Here is a 26,994-nt window from a genome sequence, read left to right as displayed (position 1 = left end):
AGCATAAATGGGGTTTTTAGAAAAGATCGAGGAAGAAATTTTAATAAAGGAGGAAATCATAATCTGAAAATGAAAACATCCCATTACAAGGGATCGGGTTGTCATCAAAATTTGTGACAATCGCATTGTTTTTTCTGAAAAGGGATAAACAAGTAAAATATGAACAAAGATTAATTTTAAAAAGGACATATCCTGACAAAAGATATTTTATTGTAAAAGAGGAAAAAAATTTCGAAAGTAGATGGCAAAGATTTGAGATTTGGAAGAATTTGCAGGCAGAATAAAAAAGAATTAGAAGAAAGAAGGAAAGAAAAATACACCTGGGGTTTAGAAAGCAAAGAGAAAATTTTGAATAATAATATATACCCAGGGTTTTTTAGAAAATATAAGGAATATAAAATATCATACAATTACAAATGTACGAACAAAGATGCATAATCAGCACTCCCTAAAGCTGACTCTAAATGCAATATTTTGAAATGGCTTGTAGGACCTTAATCCTAACTCTAGGGTTCAGATCATCTGATTTCAATCAAGATACGCTGATATACTCATGCCGAAGCTCGAAGTACGTGGCATAGAAATATTTCTCTGGTTCTAAGGTAATGGTTTCCCAACATCCTTGAGCACCTACCGATATACCTCAGACTATGGCCCTTAGGTACGTGGTAGGGGGGCACGAACCCAAATAAGTGGTCCAGTTGTGAGGTTCTCTCCCGAACTATGGTTCAGTGAGACAGCCCAGCAACGTGAAGACTGGGACAATATAGGTAGGGATGTTTTCAAAAACATGTTCAACATGCAGATAAAACCAGGAAGCTCTAATGCAAGTCCTAAAGAGATAGATTTAAATGAAAAGAAGCATACACTTGCATACATTGCTTACACACAATCCCTAAAATTGAGGAGGGTTGTATTTCAAACCTAAATCTAATGTGAACATGGAATAATCTCCTCAATATGGTCCTACCAAACCATACTTAGATCCTATATGCAATGATGTCAGCTTAGGACAGAGTCTAGGCTCCTAAGGTTTGCATGGAAATGAAGCTGACATAGAAAAGTAAAGACTTAGAAAATATTAAAGCAAAGCAAAGGCATAATTCGACCAGACGGAGACGCTGTCCCATCACTGTCGCCAAAACTGTGATCATCGCAAAATTTTTCCTCTTTGTGTATTTCTCTCTCTTCCTTATCTTTTCCTTTTCCAGCCTCTATTTTCCTCCTTTTTGAGAGGAGAAGAATAGAAGACAGAAAAAGAGAGAAGAGAAAAGAAGGAAGAGAAGAGAGAGAGGATCTCTTTTGCGGGGTCTCACTTGACATTAATTTGAAAATATTTAAGAAAATAACTCGCCTCCATTTTTGAAATATTTGCGGGAAAACTGGGAGACGGAATTCGCTCGTCGGTACGAGGTTCGACCGTTTCTGGCGCCTTTACCAGAGGTAATCAAACCAAGGATCAAATTTATGCCTTTTGCTTTGCTAAGAAATTATCTAAGAACTTATTCTAAGTCTAAATGCACAAAGAATCATGCTTGTGCAATGCAAAGATGTATGCTCTCTTTTGAAAATGATTTTGAAATTTTCCAAGTGTTTCTGAGATGAATCTGATAATAGAGTGAAGAAATGGTTTTTAACTCAGAACTTAAGATTTAAAGTTCTAAGTTGTTTGGAATAATCAGAGTTTGGGAAAATAATCTAGACTTTTGAAAGGAAGGATCTTGAAATTGAGATAAAAGGAGAAGGAAGGAAATTTCAAAGTCAGAAAAATGGACTTTGAACTTAGATTTAGAAGAAGAGATAAAATTTTGAAATGGAATTGAATTTAAAATTTGAAATCAGGAAGGATTTGAGAAATCCAAATGGTATTTAAAAATAGAGATGGATTTAGGAAGTTCAGATGAGATCTGAAAATGGAATTGGATTTGAAAGTTGGAATTGAAAATAGGGCTTGATTTGAAATTTGGATTTCCAGATGGATTTTTGAATCTTAAGTCTGGATCCTAAGATGGAATTTGAATATGAAATCTGAGATCCAAAGTAGAATTGGATTCTGGATCCTAAAATGGATTTGGATCTGAAGTCTGAGATCCAAAGTAGAATTGGGCTCTAGATCCTAAAAAGGATTTGGATCTGAAGTCTGAGATCCAAGATAGAGTTGGACTCTGGGTTTTTGAATGGAATTGGATCTAAGATATGAGATCCAAAGTGGAATCGGATTCTGGATCCTAAAATGGATTTTGGATCTGAAGTCTGAGATCCAATGTAGAATTGGGTTTTGGATCCTAAAATGGGTTTTGGATCTGAATTTGAGATCCAAGATGGAGTTGGATTCTGGATCCTAAAATAGATTTTGGATCTGAAATCTGAGATCCAAAAAGTGGAGAATCTACTTGGAAATCTGGACCCAAGTTGGGATTAGGGCCTAACTTTGGATTTGGATTCTGAAGATCCAAATGGGCCTACTGAAGATGGATCTGGGTTTTGAAAACCAAGATTTTGAATTTAAGATTTAAGAAGAGTCAAGTTTTGAGATTCAAAATCAATCTCAAACTTTGATTTTGATTTTTGAAGATGAACTTGATTTCGAATGTGAAATCAGAAGATAACTTAGAAGTTTCGAAGTTTAATTTGAACCTTGAAAAATAGAATTGAATTGAATTTTGAATTTTGAACTTGGATCTTTGAAAACGAATTTGGAATTTCAAAGTTGACTTGAAAATGAAATTTTTTAATATATACATGATTTTTAAAGTCAAATTGGACTTTGAAGCTTGAATTTTGGAATTTTTAGAAAATGAATAAAGTTGAATTAAACTTTGAATTTGATTTCAAAGTCAAGATTTGAACTTTGAAAACGAGATAGAATTGAATTTGAATCCATAGACAATATTTGATCTGAGAAAAGAATCACTTGGAATTTTGAAAAGGGAAATTTTGAAAATATAATGCAATTCTATCCTAAATGATGAATGAATTTAAAGAATTTAAAATTGGATTTTGGAAAAGCTATTCCATTCTTTAAATGAATTAAAAATGAGGTTGAAGACATAATATATCCCTGACTATGGTCATTGAATATATTACATAATAACCACATTTAAATTCAAGTGAAGAATAAAATACATTTTTGGTGCTTTTATAGAATTTAAAATGAAATTAGCTCTCAATATACCCTGACTATGGCCATTGGTATATATATTGAATTGATTTTAGATTAAATTCTAATAAAAGAGGAAAATATTTAAAGAAAATATGATGGTTTTTTAAAAGGGATCCGGTGTGGGTCCAGTGTTATTTTATAAAAGATAAAAATACTAAGTCTTGTTTACATCTTGACTATGGTCATTGATGTAAATCACCAACTTAGGATTAATTACCTCTTACGAAATGGTGCATGTGCCATTCGTGTTGCCATTTGTGAGAATTTGAGAAATAAAGAAAAAAATGCATCGAAACAAGTAATTCATGATATTTACAATGCTCATCCATTCTTATCTAAGACTGGAAATGTAGAATCTTCATTAATAACTAGCTTATTACAATATTGGAATTGAAAACATCGAAAATTTCTAATTTTAAACTTTTCTCATGTTCCTGCAAGATAGAGTTCGCACAAAAGGAGAAAAAAAATGTGAGTGTAAATGACTATTCAAAATCTTACACAAGATGTTTTACTCATATTTGAATGAGAAGGCATATGGCCTACCCTGCATTTGTTAGAAAATGTACATATATATAAGAATATGTATATATATATGCATTATATATATATATGTGGGCGACGCCATAGTTAAATGGTCATTTGTACGTAATGAATGAAGACAAGAGCCAGAATAATCCGAAATGAATCATCATGTAATGACATGGCCATAACAGCTTATGGAAATAGTGACTTCTTGTGGTTTACAGTAAAAGAATGACAAAGAATGATAACTTTTAAAAGGGATTATCATGAAAAAGAGAGAGAAATTTACAGTGGTTCCCTGTGAACCACTGCCAAAGAATGGTAAAATGATAGTCATGATAATCCAAGAACTATCATAACAAAGAGAGAAAAGTTACATTACAGTGGTTTTCTGTGAACCATTGTAAAAGAAATGATGAATATATATATATATATATATATATATATATATATATATATATATAAATAATAGTTATGATAGTTCAAGAATGAACTATCATAAAGAAAGAAGAAGTTACAGTGGTTCCCTGTGAACCACTGTGAAAGAATGATAAAAAAATGATTGGGTAATGAGTGGTGCTTCCAGCAGAAGAGTATCTGCTGGTACTGATATAATGATGGCAGCAATCAGGGGGTAGGCTAAAATGCAGGAGAAGAGAATGCACAACAGCAATGAGCTGTTGTGAGGTAATGGTTGTGTACTATTGAGGACATGTGAAGCGAGTGTCATATTGCTGAGGCTGTTACAACGGGAGGTGCTGAAAGGGGTATGGTTATGTGATCATCGCAAAATTTTTCCTCTTATGTGTATTTCTCTTTCTTCCTTCTCTTGTCCTTTTCTAACCTCTATTTTCCTCCTTTTTGAAAGGAGGAAAATAAAAGAAAGAAAAGAAAGAGAGAAGAGAAAAGAAAGAAAGAAGAGAAAAGAAAGAAAGAGAGAGAGAAGAGGAACTCTTTTGCGGGTCTCACTTGACCTTAATTTTGAAAAATTTTGAAATAACTCGCCTTCGTTTTTTAAATATTTGCGGGAAAACTGGGAGACGGGATCCGCTCATCGGTACGAGGTTCGACCGTTCCTGGCGCCTTTACCAGGGGTAATCGAACCAAGGGTCGAATTTATGCCTTTTGCTTTGATAAGAAATTATCTAAGAAATTATTCTAAGTCTAAATGCACAAAGAATCATGCTTGTGCAAATGCAAAGATGTATGCTCTTTTGAAAATATTTTGAAGAATTTCCAAGTGAATCTGATAAAGTGAAGAAATGATTCCTAATTTAGAACTTAAGATTAAAGTTCTAAGTTTTTTTAGAATAATCAAGAGCTTGGGAAAATAAATCTGGAATTTGGAAGTTGATTTTGAAGTCTTGAGATAAAAAGAGAACGAAGGAAATTTTCAAAGTCATAAATGGATTTTGAATTTAGAAGTTTGAACTTGGATGAATATTTGGAATGGAATTGAATTCCAATTTTGAAGTTTTTGAATTTAGAAGGAAATGTGGGAAATCAAAAGGAATTGAGAAATGGGATTTGAAAAAAAGTTTGGAATTTCAAGATGAAATCCGAATCCAAGTTCTGGATAGAGTTTTGAGTGGATTTTGGGATTTAGGATCCGAAATAGGAACTTGGTTTAAATGAAATGGAATTGGCTTTAAGAATTGGAATTAAAGTAGAATTTTGGATTTGGAATTTTGAAGGGAATTGGATTCAAGACTTGGAATCCAAGATGGTATTTGGATCTGAGATCTGAGATCCAAGGTAGGGTTGGACTCTGGATCCTAAGATGGAATTGGATCTGAAGTTTGAGATCCAAAGTAGAATGGGGTTTTGGATCCTATATGGAATTTGGATCTGTAATCTGAGATCCAAAATAGAATTGGATTCTGGATCCTAAAATGGAATTTGGATCTATAATCTGAGATCCAAAGTAGAATTGGATTCATACTTGGAAATCTGGGTCCAAGCTAAGATTAACTTTGGATTTTGGGTTTTGAAAGTCCAAATGGGACTTTTGAAGATGGATATGGATTTTGAAAACCCAGATTGAACCTAGGAATGTTTGGATTTTGAGATTCAGAGTAAATCTTAACTTTTTAAATCTTGAAGAAAACTTGTTTTTGAATCAGAAGATGAATCAGAAACTTCAAAGTTAAATTGAACTTTGAAATTGGATTTTGAATTGAGTTGGAATTTTGGAATTTCAAAATCGATTTGAGAATTTGAATTATAAATGAATTTCAAAGTCAATTTAGACTTTGAATTTAGAGCTTGAATTTGGAATGAATCAAGAATATAAAGATTGAATTTTGAAATTTCAAAGTCAAATTGGACTTTGAACTTGGAATTTTAAATCTTTGAAATAAGATAGAAGGATGAATTAAATTATAGACTGGAGAAAGATATTTGAGATCACTTGGGTTTTTGAAAAAGAATTTTGAAAAAAATGTGATGCAATTCTATCCTAAATGATGAAATGAATTTGAATAAATTTGAAATTGGATTTTGAAACGCTATTTCATTCTTTAAGTGAATTAAGAATGGGGTTGAAGATATAATATATCCCTGACTATGGTCATTGGATATATTATATAATAACCACATTTAAATTCAAGTGAAGAATAAGATACATTTTTTTGTGCTTTTATAGAATTTAAAATGAAATTAACCCTCAATATACCCTGACTATGGCCATTGGTATATATTTTGAGTTAATCCTAAGTTAAATTCTGATAAAAGAAAGAAAATATTTTGAGAGAATATGGTGGATTTTGAAAAGTGGATCCAGTGTTATTTTGTAAAAGATAAAAATTCTAAGTTTTGCCCGACTATGGCCGTTGATGTAAATCGTCAACTTAGAATTAACTTACCTCCTACGAAATGGTGCACGTGCCATTCGTGTTTCACCATCGTGGGAATTTTGAGAAATGAAGGAAAAATACATGAAATAAGCAATTCATGGCATTTTATAATGCTCATTCATTCTACCTAAAGCAGGAAATGTAAATTCTCATTATATCTAGCTATTACAACATGGGAAAGCAAATTTACAACCCCAAGTAATGATGTCTTTCACATATTTCCTGCAAAAATCAAGTGTTAATATGCAGTAGAAAACACAGATATAAAAGAAAGATAATGCTTTATAAGACGGAGAGCATAATAGAATATACATGGCTATGTATATACATAAGGGAATGGATTCATGAAAGCATGTATGTGTATTCCTATGACTAGAAATTTTTCATAAGATATAAACATATTTATATATACATACATATGATAGGCATGATGCTGGTGCCTAAGGGTAGCTTTGGAGTGTAGGGGTCTTTATGGCAGGATATGGATAGCTGATGTGTTGGTGGAGGCAGGGTTGTGATGCCTGCATTGCGGCAGTAGCTGGTTGAGGCTGTGCCATGGTGAAGTGGTGGAGGCTGTCGGTCATAGATGGAGTGTCAAAGGTGATGTTGGGTGCAAGTAGGAGATGAGCAATGTATCTTTCTGAAAAAGCCTCATCAGCACATGCATTCTGCAATGATGGTGAGGCTGGAGAACTCACCCGAGTTGCACCTGTGACTTAACTATGCATGCTATCTTGAGAGAGGGCAACCTGTGAAGGTACATAATAGCTCACAGTGACTTGTGGGCTTTGTTATGCAATGTAAAGCCATTGGGGATTGTGACTGAGACTCCCCATTCAATCAAAAGCGATGGTTGCTTATGTCATTCTGGACTACACCTCATGATTCAACTTTCTACCATAAACCAATAGCAGAAGCAGAACATCAACATCAGAATTTCAATTCACCAGCTTAATTCCCTCATCACCATATCTTGCGCAAATGTTTCACCATTATCCACAATCACAGACCCTTATGCTTAAATGCTTTCCAAAAAATCATTAAGTAATCACTGAAAAGGGGGAAAAACATTATACTTCACAGAATTATAGCTCAAAATCGCATAGGATTAAACTGAAAAGCATGACCATGAGAGAAAAAAAAAAGAATGAATGCCCAACAAAAGGTGGAGGGACAGATCAACAGAAAACTGTTATCTAATGTTCTCAATCGAGAAATGACTGTAATTGTCAAGTAGAGGGAGAGATTCCAGTCGTTTTCACTGGTCCACTATTAGCAATATGATGAATATATGAATCCAATAAATCATGAAAAGGAGATGGTACAAAGTGGAAATGCAGGAGCCACAGAAATCCATAATGACACAAAATATTATAGGGAAATTTTGATGAGGCAGGAAAAGCAACATGATGTCACAGATGCAAGAATTGATGTAGTATGACCAAAAATGGTGACAGGCCTTGAGATTATGACCTTTCAGGCCATAATATCCCTATTACTCGAATTGATAGATATCACTTAATCTTCTTCATTTTGCATACTTGAAGAAAAGGAAAAATATATATATATATATATATATATATATATATATATATATATATATATATATATATATATATATATACCAGATTCATAGCTGAACCTGAGACGAGGGCAACTATGAGACTATCAGTTGGCATTCTCTTTGACATGACTCAGAGGGATTCATAAGGGAGGATGTAAAGAACAATCTCACTGTTCTGATTATCGATCCTGATTTTAAACTCTATCCATGCTTTCGACCCTCCTTGGGGGATGACAAGAGGCACATGCCCACATAGATATCAATTTGGCTTATTATTAGAGAAACTCTTCTCACGATATCTTTAGATAGTTTACAGAGATCATTGGATTACCCCAGTTCTTCATTCCCGATTGTTATGCAGATTAACACAAGTAAATCAAACAGAGGAAGAAAGTAACGAACCAGCAACATGAAATAAAAGAAGACATGCATGTAATGTAATGAAGGGCTAACGTTTTGACACCAGTTGAATATGGCTATATCAAATGCAGAAGAGAAACAAATGCGCCATGGGGCAGGCTGAGCCATAAACAGAATCATATTAATCTCTGAGAATTTCTTATGACCACGGATCATATTTGAACTAAACTGAAAAACAACTGTGATAACACAGAATGAATGCACACCTTGGGAGAAGCTATAGCTAACAGGATGAACAAACCAAATCGACTAATGAAATCGGTTAATGGGAAATATTGTAGAATAAAAAAAAAAAAAAAAAATGATGAAGTGCCGTTATTAACTTCCTTGTCAAACTGAGTAAAACTCAGTAAGACTCTATCAACAACATTGATATCAGCATCCAGACGAGCTTGCCAAAGGAAATTTTACCGAATGTTAGTTTAAAGCTGGCGAAAGAAAGGTTTCTAGCATTCAATTGTTGGAGTTCGTTTGATTAGCCAACGCATGACTATTTGATCGAACACCAGGAATCATTATGCTTCCAAAGAAAACGGGAATCACAGTCCAAGACCAATTGGAAATCAAAATAAAATAAAATGAGAGCATGAGCCAAGGCCGATGGACATCATAAGCAAATCGAAATTGGATTAAAATAAGAATGAAGCCAGAATAGACTAAAATTCTAAGAAAAACAAATAGAAAGTTTATAACTAATTGATGCTGAAACAAAAAAGGCAATAATGTAAGCAAGAAATCCAAATGTTGGAATACATTGATTCCATTAGTTTTGCACATCGGTAGTCTCACTTTGCTATAGGTGAATCTATGTTACTGAGAGGTGCTTCACAAAACAATAGACAAAAGAGGGGCGATCGGGAAACTAGTAGAAGAAAAATCAAATATGAAGAGAGAAGGTGAAAAGACTTGTATCGTTGTTTGCAGAGTTCTGTGGAGGACGAAATTCTTTTTTTTTCTTCTCTTCTACTCCAGGGACCTTTAGCTTTTTTTTTGTAGAGTTTTGAAGGAGGGAGGGGAGATCTTCCTTTAGCAACTCCAAGAAGGACCAGAAAAATGGGATTGAGAGGAGAAATTTGGGTGGAGAGGCAGAAGACCGATCGGAGCGATGATGGTGGGTTGAAAAACTGGATGAAGTTGATGGATATCTCCTTCAGAAAGAATGTCGATAAGAAGAAATGTTGATGAAAAACCCGATGAAATTCATGGATGATGTCGAGAACAAATGCAGGCGTAAAAAAAAAATGGATGATGGATCTCGATCAGGGAAACTCCACGAATGCTTGCAGATGCTGGACCTTGGAGGAGAAGAACTGATGCCTGCTTCTCGAAGAAGGCGAATGCTCGATGATGGATTGCAATCTCCAGGGGAAGAAGGATGCCAGTAAAGAGTCGGAAAAAAAATGGATGATCCTCGATCATTGGGGAAGGTCTCTTCTTAAAGAAGAGATGGAAGGTTCGAGTGAGGAACCCGTTGAAGATGGAGGGCGATGAATGGGCAAACTGTTGCAGATGTGCGATAGAGCGAGTCTGCAGCCGTTGTAAATCTCCTCTATTTCAAAAAGGAGGTCTCCTTTAAAAGAAAATTTTTGTAAAATAGTTCAAAATTTGAGGTTTTCAGCAAGAAGTTTTTTTTTTTTTTAAAACCTTGAGAATCATTTGTTTTTCTTGTAATTTTTCCAATTTTTTGATTTTTTATGTTATTTTTCAAAAAAAAAAAATTGTATTTTTAGAATAATCCTAAAGCTTTACGAGAAGTTAAAGATTTTAAAACTAATATTTTTTTGTGTTTTTGTAAAAATATTTACAAAAGGAGATTTTTCTGAGAATTTTAAAGCTATTTTGAGAAAATTTCTTCAGAAATGAGTTTGGGTCCGAGTCTTGAGGAAATTTGGATTTAAAATGCTGGATTCGGATCCGGAATTGATTTTGAATACATTAATATGGAATTTAATTCAAAAAAAAATCTGAAGATTTAGCTTTGAAATTGTTTTGATTTTCTCAGAAAATGGAATCAGGGGCAAAAGGGTCATTTTTACAAAACTTTGAAAAATTTGGGGTGTTCACAGATGCCCCTCTTTGCTACTAACCGGTTGAGAGCCGAGCTTAGTGGCAAAGACAACACTCCAAATTTTGAAAATGCCCCAGTCAGCAGGTCAGAACTGGGTGTGGAAGAATTATTTTGAAAATATGGTTTTTCAGGCTTTGAAACCTTATTGTGAACACCCCAAATTTTTCAAATTCTTTTAAATATTCCCTTCTTGCCCCTAAATCCATCTTTGAGCAAAATGAGTCATTTTTAAATCTAAATTCCAGTTCATTTCTCAAATTTTACTAAATTTAAATTCATTCTATATGTTTCCGGATCTGGATCCATTGTCCAGTCTCATTGTCTAAATTTTAAATTAAAATTATAGAAAATACCAAAAATAGCCTTTAAATAGCTTGGATAATCCATCCGACATCCGTTTAGACCCATCACGTTGTATTTCTCGATTCGAGTGTCAAAACTCGAACATTTTCTCAAAACCTGGGTCCAAACCCCCCCTTTTTGAAGAAATTTTCCCAAAATGGTGTGAAATTCTCAGAAGAACACTTTTTGTAAATATTTCTCAGAAAAATACAAAAAAAAAATTACCTTTCTCGTAAAATCTTAGATTTTATTTCAAAAAATACAAAAAAATGAAAATACAAATAGAAAAGAAACAAAAAAAATTGGTTTTGAAAAGAAACACTTTTAAAAACCATTCTTTTACAAAAAACTTTTGGAAAACACCTTTTTCAAGTTTTATGAAAACATGTTTGTTAAAAAACCCCTCTTTTGTAAAATCCCAAAAATAAAAGGGGCTCTTTTGAAGATCAGTTTTTAGGGTTTCTTTGAAAAGCCCTTCGTGAGGAAAAAAAGGGGAGGGCGCCTCTTTTGCAAACCATCCTACTAGAGGGATCCTTTTTGCTCACCTTCTGAACCCTCCTGCTCAGTTGCCCGATCACCATCGAGCTTTCTTTTACTTCTATCCTCCATCTTCAACCAATTCCCTCTCTCGTTGCCTATATAAGCAGGCCTCCACTGCAGTGAAAAAGGGGCGGCATCTCACTGGAAGCTTCATCAATCCATTTCCATCAGGCATCCACCATTTCTGGCATCAGTGATTCACATGACCCCGATACCCCTCTCGATCGATCATCACTCATCGAGCTGAGGCATCTCTCGTTGGCCAAAGAGCAAGCACCGCCACCCGACGCCCTCAGACATCTGAGAATCAAAGCCCTAATTGCGCCCCTACATCCAGTCTTGATCTTCCGATTGCTTCCTTGGTTGAAGGATCAACACCAGGTACCTAGCAATATCTGTCTAGCAAGCCTCCATCGATCGCCATTCTCGTTCCCCAGTGGTCCCCTTTCTTTTGATTGATCAAAAAAAACCCTGCGACCGCAGCAACGGGAATCAGAGGTTATCAGTAACCCCCAAACAGTATCAGCCGACAGCAGGTTTGAAAACTTTCTTTCTAGCATCCATTTTTTTCCTTTTTTTTGTTTTTGTCAATTTCTTACCTTAATTTCCATTTTGAAATTGTTGTAAGACTTTACTTAGAATTTATTATGATTTGTTGGGCACATTGCATTCATCGCAACATCTAGTGTAAGTTCCCTGCGAAATCATTTACAATTTTCGTAATCTCCTTTCCATGTTAATTTTTCGCTTCTAGATAAATATTTGATTTGTTTAAACAGGGTGTTATCGTATATATATACATATACTTTCAATTCACAACTGATGTGCATTTTAGCATTTGTCTAAAGTTAACCTCAGTCATCCTGCAAATCTGGACTTGCATTCTTATAACTTGTGCAGATCATCATGCAAATTTTAAATCACCTGTATAGATCAGTGATTCAAGAGCCGTAGCCAAAGTGACCAAGCTAATGGACTAAAAGTGAAGATACGAAATCTTCAAATAAATTTGAAGTGATATCTGTGGGAAACAGTCATTCTCTGCTTGTTATAGCCTGCGACAAATAGGCAACAATAATATATATATATATATATATATATATATATATATATATGATCTTCACTTTGATGATGGCGCCCGTCACTACCAAAGCTAGTTTTATTGGATAGACTGTAAAACAATAACTCCATTGAATGGCAGCACACAGCATGTCATTAGAGGTACTCACGAGCATATCATGTGCTTAGGTACATTGACATCTAGCATTTATCCACTGTGTATATTTTCCCTATATCGCATCATATCCATCTTTTTCCCTTTACCAGCATTCCTAGGTGTCCCAACAGCACCCAGTTGTTCCCATTCACAAACACTACAGCCCCCGCCTTCACCCTTGAAGAGCACCACAAAGTTTGCTAAACACTTCATTAGCACCTCTGCATGCCTGTTGCTACACCCACATACCTGCTGAAACATTCACTACACAGCACATTGCTGTGTAAATGCGCATCTCATCATCCATCTAAGGCAATTTTGAACGCCTTCTCATATGTAAATTTTCATTAACCTCAGACATCATGTATAAGCATACGTGTACTCATATGTTCTCACAGGGTGTGTATACATACATTTCATCATAAGCATGGCCACTTATAAGCATGAGCTTAGGCAGTCCTAATGGGTCTTTCTATGATTTGTATTTCCATCATATCATGCTAACTCACTTTTTTTTTTTAGGAAATTCATAAGCATCGCTATTTCCTTACCTAGAATTAGCAACTCTTGTAATTCTAATTTAAACTCAACATTGTAATAGTTAGATATTAATGAAAATTTTACATTTTCCGTATTAGATTAGAATGGATGAGCATGCAAATAACATATGTTTCATTATTTTCCTTTTATCTTCTAAAATCTCACAAATGGAAACACGAATGGCACGTGCACCATTTCGTAAGAGATAAATTAATCCTAAGTTGATGATCCACATCAATGGCCATAGTCAGGGTGTGGACAAAACTTAGGATTTTTACCTTTTACAAAATAACACTGGATCCACACTGGATCCGTTTTCAAAATTTCATCATATTTTCCTTAAATATTTTCTTCTTTTATCAGAATTTAACTTAAAATCAACTCAAAATACATACCAATGGCCATAGTCAGGGTATGTTGAGAGTTAATTTCATTTTAAATTCTATAAAAGCACCAAATGTGTTTTATTCTTCACCTGAATTTAAACATAGATTATCATATAATACATTCAATGACCATAGTCAAGGATGTATTATATCTTCAATCTTATTTTGATTCAGTTCAAGAATGAGATAGCTTTTCAAAATCCAATTTCAAAAATTTAAATGCATTCATCATTTAGGATAGAACTGCATCATATTTTCAAAAATTACTTTTTCAAAACTCCAAGTAATGTAAATACTTTCTTCAATCAAATCTTCAATCCTATTCATCTTTTTCAATTCTATTTCATTTTCCATCTCAGAGTCCAATTTAACTTCGAGATTTCAATTTCATTTCGTATTCAAAAATCCCAATTCATTTTCAAAGTTTAATTTTACTTTGAAAATTCAAATTCATTTTCAAAAGCTCCAATCAAACTCAAGGTTCAATTTTAACTTTGAGATTCTTGATTCATTTCAAGCTTCAAATCCCAGGACTAAATTGACTTTGGGATTCATCTGTATATTCAAAATTCAATTTCTAAAAATTCCTTTTTCCAAATTCAAATCAGACTTAGAAATTCTTGATTCCTCTTCTGAATTTAACTCCAAATCCATTTTAAGATCCAAAATTCAACACTCATATTGGATCTCAGACTCCAGATTCAATTTACTTATAGGATCCAGAATCAATTTCACTTTGGATCTTAGACTTCAGGTCTAAGTTTCCATTCTAGGATCCAGAATATAATTCTACATTGGATCTCAGACTTCAGATCCAAATCCATCTTAGGATCCAGAATCCAATTCCACTTTGGATCTTAGACTTCAGATCCAAAATCCATCTTAGGATCCAGAATCCAGTTTCACTTTTGGATCTCAGACTTCAGATCCAGTTCCATTTTTAGGATCCAGAATTCAATCACATGTTGGATCTTAGACTTCTGATCCAAATCCATCTTAGGATCCAGAACCCAATTTTATCTCGGATCTGAGATCTTAAATCCATCTTTAGATCCAATTTCATTCCCAATTCTAATCCAAATTCCATTTTTCAGATCTCATCTGAACTCCCTAAATCCATTTCCATCCTTAAATACCATTTGATTATCTCAGATCCATTCCAAACTTAAAAATCCAAATTCAATTCCATCTCAAGTATTCATTTCCTTTTCTAAATTCAAAATCCAAAATTCAAAGTCGATTTTGACTTTGAAACTTCATTTCAAAACTTCAAGTCATTCTTTCTCATTTATTTTTCCAAATCCTGATTTACTTCAAAAACTTAGAACTTCTCTGATCTATCTCAAGTTCTAAAATTTCTTCACTCTATTATCAAGATCATCTCAGAACACTTGGAAATTTTCAAAACATCTTTTCAAAAGAAGCATACATTCTTACATTGCACAAGCATGATTCTTTGTGCATTTAGAGTTAGAATAAATTCTTAGACTATATTTAGGCAAAGCAAAAGGCATAGATTCGATCCTTGGTTCGATTACCCCTGGTAAAGGTGCCAGGAATGGTCGAACCTCGTACCGACGAGCGAATCCCGTCTCTCCATTTTCCCGCAAATTTTCAAAACGGAGGCGAGTTAGATTTCTAAATATTTTTCAAATTAAGGTCAAGTGAGACCGCGCCAAATAGTTCTTCTCTCTCTCTTTCTTTCTTTTCTCTTCTCTTTCTCTTTTCTTTCTTTTGTTCTTCTCCCTTTAAAAAGGAGGAAAATAAGAGGTTAGAAAAGGAAAAGAGAAGGAAGAGAGAGAAACCAACAAGGGAGGAAAAATTTTGCGATGATCACAGTTTTTTGGCGACCGAGATGGGACCCGTCTTCGTCCGGTTGAATCTATGCCTTTGCTTTGCTTTTATATAATCTAAGTCTTTATTCTAACATATGTCAGCTACATTTTTTCATGCAAACCTTAGGAAGCCTAGATTTTGTCCTAAGCTGACATCATTGCATATAGGATCTAAGTATGGTTTGGTAGGACCTTATTGAGGAGATTATCCATGTTCACATTAGACTTAAGTCTTAAAGACAACTCTCCTCAATTTTAGGGATTGAATGCAGACAATGTATCCAAGTGTATGCTTCTTTTCATTTAAAATCTATCTCTTTAGGACTTGCATTAGAGCCTTCTGATTTTATTTGCATGTTGATCATATTTTGAAAACAACCTTACCTATATTGTCCCGGTCTTCACGTTGCTGGGCTGTCTCACTGAACCATAGTTCGGGAGAGAGCCTCACAACTGGACCACGTACCTAAGGGCCATAGTCCGAGGTATATCGGTAGGTGCTCAAGGATGTTGGGAAGCCTTTACCTTAGAACCGGAGTAAATACTTTATATGCCACGTACTTCGAGCTTCGGCTTGAGTATATCGGCGTACCTTGATCGGAATCAGATGATATAAATCTTAGAGTTAGGATTAAGGTCCTATCAGCCATTTTAAATATTGCATATAGAGTCAGCCTTAGGGAATGCTGTTTATGTATCCTTGCTTGTATATCTGTGATTGTGTGATATTTTATATCTTCCTTATATTTTCCAAAACCCTGGGTATATGTTTCAAAATGTCCTCTTTATTTTTAAAAACCAGGTGTATTTTTCTTTATCCTTTTCTTCTTCTTCTTCTAAAAATTCTTCCAAATTCTTCTGATCCTGCCTGCAAGTTCTTCAAAATTTTAAATTCTTACCATTTATTCTCAAAATTCCATTTTTCCTTTTATTTTTTCTGTTTTTATATTCTTGTTTATATTTTCATAAAAATCTCTTTCCATCAAGAGATATCCTTTTCAAAAATAATATTTTCTTTTCATATTTTCAGTTGGTTACTCTCCCTCGTAGAGTAAACAACGCAATTGTCACAAATTTGGTGGTGACTCAATCCCTAGTAATGGGATACAATTAAATTTTTAACCTAAATCCTTCCTCTTTGTCAAAATATCTCCAAAAAGTTTCTTTGGTCTAAAAACCTCCATTTTTCCTCCACAGAGAGTTCTGATATTTCAAAAATGGTCACTACAAGAGGGGGAAAAGAAACAGTTCCTCAACTCAGCGACAGTGAGGCGGAAGAGATAAGCTCTCCTAAATCAGTCAGGGGACAGAGTCAGAGCAAGAAAGATGATATCGACCCCGCTATGTATGACATGTTCCAAAAGATGATGACAAGGATGATGTCGGAGCAAGCTGAGGCCATGCTGAAAGAGGCAGCTCCTAAAAGCAAGCTGAAGAAGAAGCCTGTGAAAAAGACAATCAGAATCATCAAAAAGGTGCAGCCAGACACTACTTCTGAGGAATCAGAGTCAGTCGAGGAAGAATCGGAAGAGGAAGAGCAGATTGTCTACAAGCAGAATCCTCCGAGACAGTCTGTAAAGATAGTTGCGGAAGAGCCCGAATCTGTCAACAAGCCCAAGTCTGGGGCTCTAGCAGAAGACTTGATGAGCAAGCAGATGAAGGAAATGAGTCGAGCAATCAAGGACATTCAAGCCAAGGGTAAGGGCAAGCAGACCTACACCGGCGAATATTTTTATGATGGTCTAGATGAGGATGATAATCTGGAGAATCTTCCCCACAAGTTTCTCAAATTTGACGGGACTGGCAACCCTAAAGCCCACTTAGCCACATTTTATGCAGAGTGCAGCCGTTTCAGAAAAGACAACAGGGCTCTGTTCATCTGTTTTCCTCGCAGTCTGGAGGGTGTAGCAGCCAGATGGTATGCTGATCATGTGAATCCTATCGAACTACGAGAGTTCGATAAGGTAGTAAATATGTTCATTGAGCGCTTTCTATTCAACACTGAGGTTTCCCCTACCCTCAATCACCTTTACAACCTAAAGCAGAATGAGACAGAAAGAGCAGGAGAGTTCATCCACAGGTGGAGAAGTACCTGCAACAAGATGAAAGTTCCCATTCCAGAGGAGCATGCATTGCAAATAATCCTCAGCAATTTCTCTCAGCCCCTGAGAAGCCTCATTGCCACTTCTCTAGCAAAATCCTTTATCAAGTTCATTGAACGAGCCGAATGGCTCGAGGCAGGAATAGAGAGTGGGCTTTACGAGGGCATGCCTCTTGCCAAAAATATCCAAGATCAGAAAAAGAAAGCGCAGTTCACTCATGCAGCTGATACCTCTGGCAATGATCATGACAGTAGCAGAAGAAACAAAAATGACAGCAAGGTTGGCCAGAACCACGACGCAGCTCAAAGGGAGAAGTCTTCCAAGCAGAATAACAAGCCGTCTCAGTCTAACTTTCCGCAAAAGGAGAAGATAAAGCGCGAAGGTTGGAGTAATGACCGTGAGTTCACTACTCTAAAGCAAACGCTCGAAGAAGCCCTTGAATTCATGCTGGCCAAAGGATTGGTTAAACTTCCAAAAGTCGCGGATCCTCCCACGGTCATGGGAAGGTTCACAAATCAGTTCTGCAAGTTCCATCGAGCAGTGGGGCATGACACCGATCACTGCTTCGTCTTCAAAAATATTGTTCAGGATTGCGTCGACAAGAATCTCTTTGCTGAAGATGAAGAGGAAGATGACCTAGCCGTCATGACCAAGTCTCTCCCCAGCTACTCAGAAGACTGAAGATGTTAGAATTCTCCTACCTTTTCCCTTTTTGCCAAGTCATCTTGTAGGGGGCCAGTCAGCCCAGTCCTTTTGTGACCTTTTGGTCAAAGTGTTTGTAAATATTTCAGTTCTTTGTTATCAGTTTTGCTCGTCAATGAAATGTCAATTTTCCTTTATATCTCTAAATATCCCAATACTTTCTTCCTCTGCCACATAGGGGCATTTGCTTTTGAAAATCTATATTTCAAAAATCTCTTCATCAGCTTCTGTTAAAATTACATTTAAATTCCTGTTCTTTTCAGAATGCGGGACCAATCCTGACATCATTCATGAGAGAAATGATATTACCTATGAGGGCTTTTTCAAAAATCATGAAATTTTAAAAATCTTCGTTATGACCAAGGAATTCAAATATTCCTTGGTCTAACCTTTGACAAAAAAAAAATCAACCCTCGTGTTGATCATATCTTCAAAATAAGTCTTTCAAACCATTATATTGAAAGATCAACCCTTGTGTTGGTCTTATCTTCCAAAATGAATTTTAAACCTCTATATTCAAAGATCAACCCTTGTGTTGGTCTTATCTTTCAAAATGGATTTCAAATCTTTATAGATCAAGCCTTATCTTTCAAAGTGGATTTCAAAACCTTTATATTCAAAGATCAATCCTTGTATTGATCTTATCTTCCAAGATGGATTTCAAATCTTTTTATTCAAAAGATCAACCCTTTGCGTTGGTCTTATCCTCCAAAATTGATCTCAAAACTTTTCAAAGATCAACCCCTGTGTTGGTCTTATCTTCCAGGATTGGGTTTTAAATCATTATATTTAAAGATCAACCCTTGTGATTGATCTTATCTTCCAAGGTTGAATTTTAAACATTATCTCCAAAAGATCAACCCTTGTATTGATCTTATTATCAATTTCGAACTGTTATTTTTAGAAATCAGATCTATTGTTGATCTTCTGCTTCAAAATTAGATTTCAAAACCGTTGCCTTCGAAAATTAACCCTCATGATGATCTCTCATATTTGATTTAAAGGATCAGATCTTACGCTGATCATTCTTCTTGTGGTGGATTTTCTTCCCCTAAAATGATTTCTCATTTATCCCTTAAATGAACATTTTCCTTTCAAGATCCCATATGCAGGCAGGATCAGAAAAACTCTTTTTTCTCGAATCTTATAAATTTTCAGTTAAATTTGATATTTTTATCTGTTTCATTCATTTTATTCATATCTTATCAAGTTTACATCAATTTTATCAAGTTTACATCAATTTTATCAAGTTTTATCAAGTTTATCAAATATTTCTTTAAATTTTCAGTAAATTTTATCAATCTTTTTACCCTTTCAGGTTAAGGGATAAACCTGATGCCTCTTTCCCATGAGGTATTTCCTTTATTCTTATTTTTCCCGCTCAGGTTAAGGGAAAAACCTGACCCTCGTTGTCCGAGGTGTTCCCATTCAGGATAAGGGAAAATCCTGAAGCCCCTCGTAGGAGCCACAATGCTACCTATGAGGATTCTTTTGTAAATATAAGTTTTATCGATCTTTGTTGATTTTCTAGATTTATATCAATTTTCCTTCATTAAAACTCTTTAAATTTCATTCTTTTTCCCATTCAGGATAAGGGATAATTCTGAGACCCCTCATAGGAGCAACAATGCTACCTGTGAGAATTCTTTTCCAAAATAAATTTTCAAAATTTCTTTCCTTTCTTCTTCTCCATTTTTATAAAATTTATGCTTCTCCCCTTTCAGGTTAAGGGGTAAACCTGAATCATTCGTTTCTAAAGTCTCATCAAATGTCTATTCCATCTCCCCTTTCAGGATAAGGGAAAATCCTGAAAACACCGACAATCATTCTCGCTCAAATCTCAAGTATCTTAAAGAATGTCGGTGTCCCCTTTTTCTTCAAATCTCCATCAGAAAACCCAGTACTTACACTGGGGCATTTTTGAAGAATTCAGTACTCATACAGGTAAGCCTAGCACTCATGCTAGTGCCTGGCTGACCGATCAGTTAGCCTCTCAGGATCAGTCTTTTGCACTGACCCTTCATCAAAAAATCAGAGCTCTAAATCCAATGTCGATCTTCGGGTCATTCAAGTCTCAAATTCAAGCCTTCATGTTACAATCTTTCCTCGATTTTCCTTAAATTTTGCCAGTCTTCTTCTATCCATTCTCATCAACTCTCCTTTGAAGATTCGAGTTTTCAACTCGAACTTCCAACTCTTTCCTTTGAGATTCGAGCCTTGACTCGAATTTTTCAGTTCTCCTTCGAAAGTTTGGGTTTTTACTCAAGTCTTCTGTTCCTTCACAAATCTGAACCTTTCCAGTTTTCCCTTGAAATTCGGGCCCTGGCCCGAACTTTCCAACTTTCCTTCAAAAAATTTGAGTTTTAAATTTTCTTGCCTTCAGTAAATAAACCTTCAAAATTTTGATTCGAGCCCTGACTCGAACCTGCCTGCTTCCCTTCGAAAATTTGAGTTTTGTCTCAAGTTTTCTTGCCTTCAATAAATGAACTTTCAAGTTTTCCTTTGAGATTCGAGCCCCGACTCGAACCTCCCAGTTTTCCTTTGAAAATTCGAGTTTTACTCGAATTTCACTGTTTTCCTTGTAGAATCCGAGTCCTGATACTCTTTCAAAGGATTACCTTCAAAATCCAGTTTTATATCAAGCTTACCTTCAGTACTTTAAATTCACATTTACCTTCAGAATTCAATCTCATGTTGGATTCTTCCCCAGAATCCCACTAATGTGTCAAAATTTGATGTTAAGCAAAGGTTTTGTCATCAAAGGATTTCAGGAATATCTTGCCGAATTGCCGTAAAATAGTTGTTGATCCCAAACTTTTATTATATAAAGAATTTCCTCAAATCTCCTTAAGTATTCCTTCCAAAAAGGGTGAAGCTTCCGTGAAGAAAGGCTCAAACTCCAAATTTTCTGTTGGTCAACCAAGAGGATGAAAAAAAAATCTTCGATATGACCGGTAAAGGAAATATTCAATGATGCTGAAGAGCCATAAATGAGCTGATATTGATCATAGCTATGGCACATTCTTAAAGATTATTCTTTGGCATTAAGACAGTGGAAATATCCTGGGCAGTCAGAAAAGAACCTACCCAATTCATGTCTCCTCAAGTCAGCTAAGCTGCAAATCAAATATCCGCAAAGGGGATCTCTCAATTGTCGTCAAGATGAAGGCGAATTAAGCGAGTAGACCCCCGGGGCTAAAGAAGATTTGAAACATCTCCAAGATGACAGAGTTTGTGACGGATCCTTCCAGGGAAAGTTCGGATCACCGTCGAGATGAAGGCGGATGTGATGGACCTACCGACAAACCCTAAAAGATATTTGATTCCAGCTATCATCTAAGTACCTTTGAGCCAATACCATCATATATAATCCCTGAGATAAATGAAGGATCGGAACATCTCTAAGATGAAGGAGTTTGTGACGTACCCTTCCCCCCCCAAAAAAAAAAAGAAGAAAGAGAGAAAAGTCAGGACATCTCCAAAATGAAGGATGATGTAAAAGCCTAAGAAAGCCCCATGACTCAAAAGAGTGCAAAAAGATCATCATGGGAAAATGCCCAGGATATCAAACTGCCCAAACTGCAAAGAATCTTCTTCATCTATGTGAAATTCTTCTATCAATATCTTCTCATTTAATTACTTTTATGAAGCTAAGAATATTTCCTCTCCTTTCATATCAAGGAAATTGATAGCATCCTTGAAGAAGACCAACAACTAAATTTGACTTTGATCCTGGATTCTATAGAGTTAACCTAGTTGGGGGTAATACTCTAGGTGGAAAAGGGAACATCTTTCAAAAAGTGCTTACCTTAAAATTACCTTGAAGCAACTGAAAATTTTATCATTTTGGCAAAATTTTCCAGCTTTCCTGATAAAGAAATAAGAACTTGACATCTGTTTTGATACATCTTGGTGTTGCCTTCTCCGTCTTTCGCTTTGTCGAGAGACTTGCCTTCTCCTTGATAAAAGGATTGCCTTCTCCATCTTTCGCTCTGTCGAGAGACTCGCCTTCTCCTTGATTAAATGATCACATTCTCCGTCTTTCGCTTTGTCGAGAGACTCACCTTCTCCTTTTCTAAAAAGGATTGCCTTCTCCGTCTTTCGCTTTGTCGAGAGACTCGCCTTCTCCGTCTTTCGCTTTGTCGAAAGACTCGCCTTCTCCTTGATAAAAGGATTGCCTTCTTCGTCTTTCGCTTTGTCGAGAGACTTGCCTTCTCCTTGATAAAAGGATTGCCTTCTCCTTGATAAAAGGATTGTATTCTCCGTCTTTCGCTTTGTCGAGAGACTCGCCTTCTCCGTCTTTCGCTTTGTCGAAAGACTCGCCTTCTCCTTGATAAAAGGATTGCCTTCTCCGTCTTTCGCTCTGTCGAGAGACTCGCCTTCTCCTTGATTAAATGATCACCTTCTCCGTCTTTCGCTTTGTCGAGAGACTTGCCTTCTCCTTGATAAAAGGATTGCCTTCTCCGCCTTTCGCTCTGTCGAGAGACTCGCCTTCTCCTTGATTAAATGATCACCTTCCTCGTCTTTCGCTTTGTCGAAAGACTTGCCTTCTCCTTGTTAAAAGGATTGCCTTCTTCATATTTTACATCTTGCCTTCTCCTTGTTAAAAGGATAGCCTTCTTCATATTTTACATCTTGCCTTCTCCTTGTTAAAAGGATAGCCTTCTTCATATTTTACATCTTGCCTTCTCCTTGTTAAAAGGATAGCCTTCTTCATATTTTACATCTTGCCGTCTCCTTATTAAAAGGATTGCCTTCTTCATATTTCCCATTATTTCCTTCTCCTTGTTAAAAGGATTGCCTTCTTCATATTTCACATTTCGCCTTCTTCTTACTATTGCCGTCTTCGTCGCCATCTTCATATTTCGCTTTTACCTTCTCTTGCTCAAAGGATTTGCCCTCTTCCATCTTTTGCCTTGTCAAGAGATTCGTCTCCTTGATAAAGGGTTCGCCTCATTCATCTTTCATTCCATCGAAGGATTCATCTCCTGTCACCTTATTCATCGATTTGTCTCACATATCCTTATTTTCATCTCTTACATTTTCCATAAAAGTTGTCTCATCTCTCCTGTCCCATCACGGTTTTCGAGAATTCCGTATGGTTGTTCCCACTCAGGTTAAGGGTCAAAACCTGTACTTCCTGCGAGAGGTCTTTTAAATTCAAAAGCTGATTTAGTCTCAGCAATGAGACACCCAAGTTCATCCCTTTTTCAAGCTTTAGGGAACCCCATTTCCTTCCTCCTTTCGCAAACCCCTGTCGGATTTGTTCATCCAAACTCCGAAGGTCCCATCATGGTCTCTTTACTCGAGATTCCATATGGTCGTCCCCTTCAGGCTAAGGGTTAAGCCTGAACCTCGTGCATCGAGGTATTTTCTTTTTTTTTAGGTTTGGGTTAAACCTGAGTCTCGCTCTAACAAGGTTTCTCGTTTTGATGAGGTGTTTTCTTCCAAGTCTCATCATGGTTCTTCCCATTGAGGAATCTGTGCTTTGTATATTCACCCCGGATAGGATCCTACTTGAGCTTCATCGCACAAGGCATTTTCCAAAATGTCCCATCATGGTCCTCATATGTTCCCTTCCCCATTCAGGTTATTTTGAGATACCTTCGACCCATCCAGGTTAAGGGCTAAACCTGAGTCATTCCACAAAGCTGATCTAGTCTCACCCACGAGACTTGATCTAAATTCCTTATCTTTCATCATCATCGCGCAAAGCCCCATCACGATTTCCTCATTTTCTCCTCAATCATATCATTTTCGAGGATTTCGTCTTCCCCAAACCATTCAAGGATAAAGTTTTAAATTTGAAAAACATGTCTTTTAAATCAAATTCTTCCACACCCAGTTCAGATCTGCTGACTGGGGCATTTTTCAAAATTTGGAGTGTTTTCTTTGCCACTAAGCTCGGCTTTCAACCGGCTTAATAGCAAAGAGGGGCATCTGTGAACACCCCAAATTTTTCAAATTCTTTTAAATATTCCCTTCTTGCCCCTAAATCCATCTTTGAGCAAAATGAGTCATTTTTAAATCTAAATTCCAGTTCATTTCTCAAATTTTACTAAATTTAAATTCATTCTATATGTTTCCGGATCTGGATCCATTGTCCAGTCTCATTGTCTAAATTTTAAATTAAAATTATAGAAAATACCAAAAATAGCCTTTAAATAGCTCGGATAATCCATATGACATCCGTTTAGACCCATCACGTTGTATTTCTCGATTCGAGTGTCAAAACTCAAACATTTTGTCAAAACTTGGGTCCAAACCCCCCCTTTTTGAAGAAATTTTCCCAAAATGGTCTGAAATTCTCAGAAGAACACTTTTTGTAAATATTTCTCAGAAAAATACAAAAAAAAAATTACCTTTCTCGTAAAATCTTAGATTTTATTTCAAAAAAAAAAAAATGAAAATACAAATAGAAAAGAAACAAAAAAAATTGGTTTTGAAAAAAAACACTTTTAAAAACCATTCATTTACAAAAACCTTTTGGAAAACACCTTTTTCAAGTTTTATGAAAACATGTTTGTTAAAAAACCCCTCTTTTGTAAAATCCCAAAAATAAAAGGGGCTCTTTTGAAGATCAGTTTTTAGGGTTTCTTTGAAAAGCCCTTCGTGAGGAAAAAAAGGGGAGGGCTCCTCTTTCGCAAACCGTCCTTCTAGAGGGATCCTTTTTGCTCACCTTCTGAACCCTCCTGCTCAGCCGCCCGATCACCATCGAGCTTTTTTTTACTCCTACCCTCCATCTTCAACCAATTCCCTATCTCGTTGCCTATATAAGCAGGCCTCCACTGCAGTGAAAAAGGGGCGGCATCTCACTGGAAGCTTCATCAATCCATTTCCATCAGGCATCCACCATTTCTGGCATCAGTGATTCACATGACCCCGATACCCCTCTCGATCGATCATCACTCATCGAGCTGAGGCATCTCTCGTTGGCCAAAGAGCAAGCACCGCCACCCGACGCCCTCAGACATCTGAGAATCAAAGCCCTAATTGCGCCCCTACATCCAGTCTTGATCTTCAGATTGCTTCCTTGGTTGAAGGATCAACACCAGGTACCTAGCAATATCTGTCTAGCAAGCCTCCATCGATCGCCATTCTCGTTCCCCACTGGTCCCCTTCCTTTTGATTGATCAAAAAAAACCCTGCGACCCCAGCAACGGGAATCAGAGGTTATCAGTAACCCCCAAACAGTATCAGCCGACAGCAGGTTTGAAAACTTTCTTTCTAGCATCCATTTTTTTCCTTTTTTTTGTTTTTGTCAATTTCTTGACTTAATTTCCATTTTGAAATTGTTGTAAGACTTTACTTAGAATTTATTATGATTTGTTGGGCACATTGCATTCATCGCAACATCTAGTGTAAGTTCCCTGCGAAATCATTTACAATTTTCGTAATCTCCTTTCCATGTTAATTTTTCGCTTCTAGATAAATATTTGATTTGTTTAAACAGGGTGTTATCGTATATATATACATATACTTTCAATTCACAACTGATGTGCATTTTAGCATTTGTCTTAAGTTAACCTCAGTCATCCTGCAAATCTGGACTTGCATTCTTATAACTCGTGTAGATCATCATGCAAATTTTAAATCATCTGTATAGATCAGTGATTCAAGAGCCGTAGCCAAAGTGACCAAGCTAATGGACTAAAAGTGAAGATACGAAATCTTCAAATAAATTTGAAGTGATATCTGTGGGAAACAGTCATTCTCTGCTTGTTATAGCCTGCGACAAATAGGCAACAATAAAAAAATATATATATATATATATGATCTTCACTTTGATGATGGCGCCCGTCACTACCAAAGCTAGTTTTATTGGATAGACTGTAAAACAATAACTCCATTGAATGGCAGCACACAGCATGTCATTAGAGGTACTCACGAGCATATCATGTGCTTAGGTACATTGACATCTAGCATTTATCCACTGTGTATATTTTCCCTATATCACATCATATCCATCTTTTTCCCTTTACCAGCATTCCTAGGTGTCCCAATAGCACCCAGTTGTTCCCATTCACAAACACTACAGCCCCCGCCTTCACCCTTGAAGAGCACCACAAAGTTTGCTAAACACTTCATTAGCACCTCTGCATGCCTGTTGCTACACCCACATACCTGCTGAAACATTCACTACACAGCACATTGCTGTGTAAATGCGCATCTCATCATCCATCTAAGGCAATTTTGAACGCCTTCTCATATGTAAATTTTCATTAACCTCAGACATCATGTATAAGCATACGTGTACTCATATGTTCTCACAGGGTGTGTATACATACATTTCATCATAAGCATGGTCACTTATAAGCATGAGCTTAGGCAGTCCTAATGGGTCTTTCTATGATTTGTATTTCCATCATATCATGCTAACTCACTTTTTTTTTTAGGAAATTCATAAGCATCGCTATTTCCTTACCTAGAATTAGCAACTCTTGTAATTCTAATTTAAACTCAACATTGTAATAGTTAGATATTAATGAAAATTTTACATTTTCCGTATTAGATTAGAATGGATGAGCATGCAAATAACATATGTTTCATTATTTTCCTTTTATCTTCTAAAATCTCACAAATGGAAACACGAATGGCACGTGCACCATTTCGTAAGAGATAAATTAATCCTAAGTTGATGATCCACATCAATGGCCATAGTCAGGGTGTGGACAAAACTTAGGATTTTTACCTTTTACAAAATAACACTGGATCCACACTGGATCCGTTTTCAAA

The 26,994-nt window shown here is 36.0% G+C and overlaps 1 pseudogene; it reads left to right on the top strand.

Moving 5' to 3' along the window:
- Positions 1 to 9,720: 9,720 nt before the first annotated feature.
- The window catches only part of LOC149828704 (apyrase 2-like), a 66,408-nt pseudogene continuing 49,134 nt past the window's right edge, over positions 9,721 to 26,994 (top strand).

This window comes from Nuphar pumila, chromosome 9 (assembly GCF_984573655.1).
Source record: "Nuphar pumila chromosome 9, dmNupPumi1.hap1.1, whole genome shotgun sequence".
Taxonomy (NCBI): domain Eukaryota; kingdom Viridiplantae; phylum Streptophyta; class Magnoliopsida; order Nymphaeales; family Nymphaeaceae; genus Nuphar; species Nuphar pumila.
Note: the sequence above shows the minus strand (reverse complement) of the source record. Positions and strands in the feature narration are given on the sequence as shown.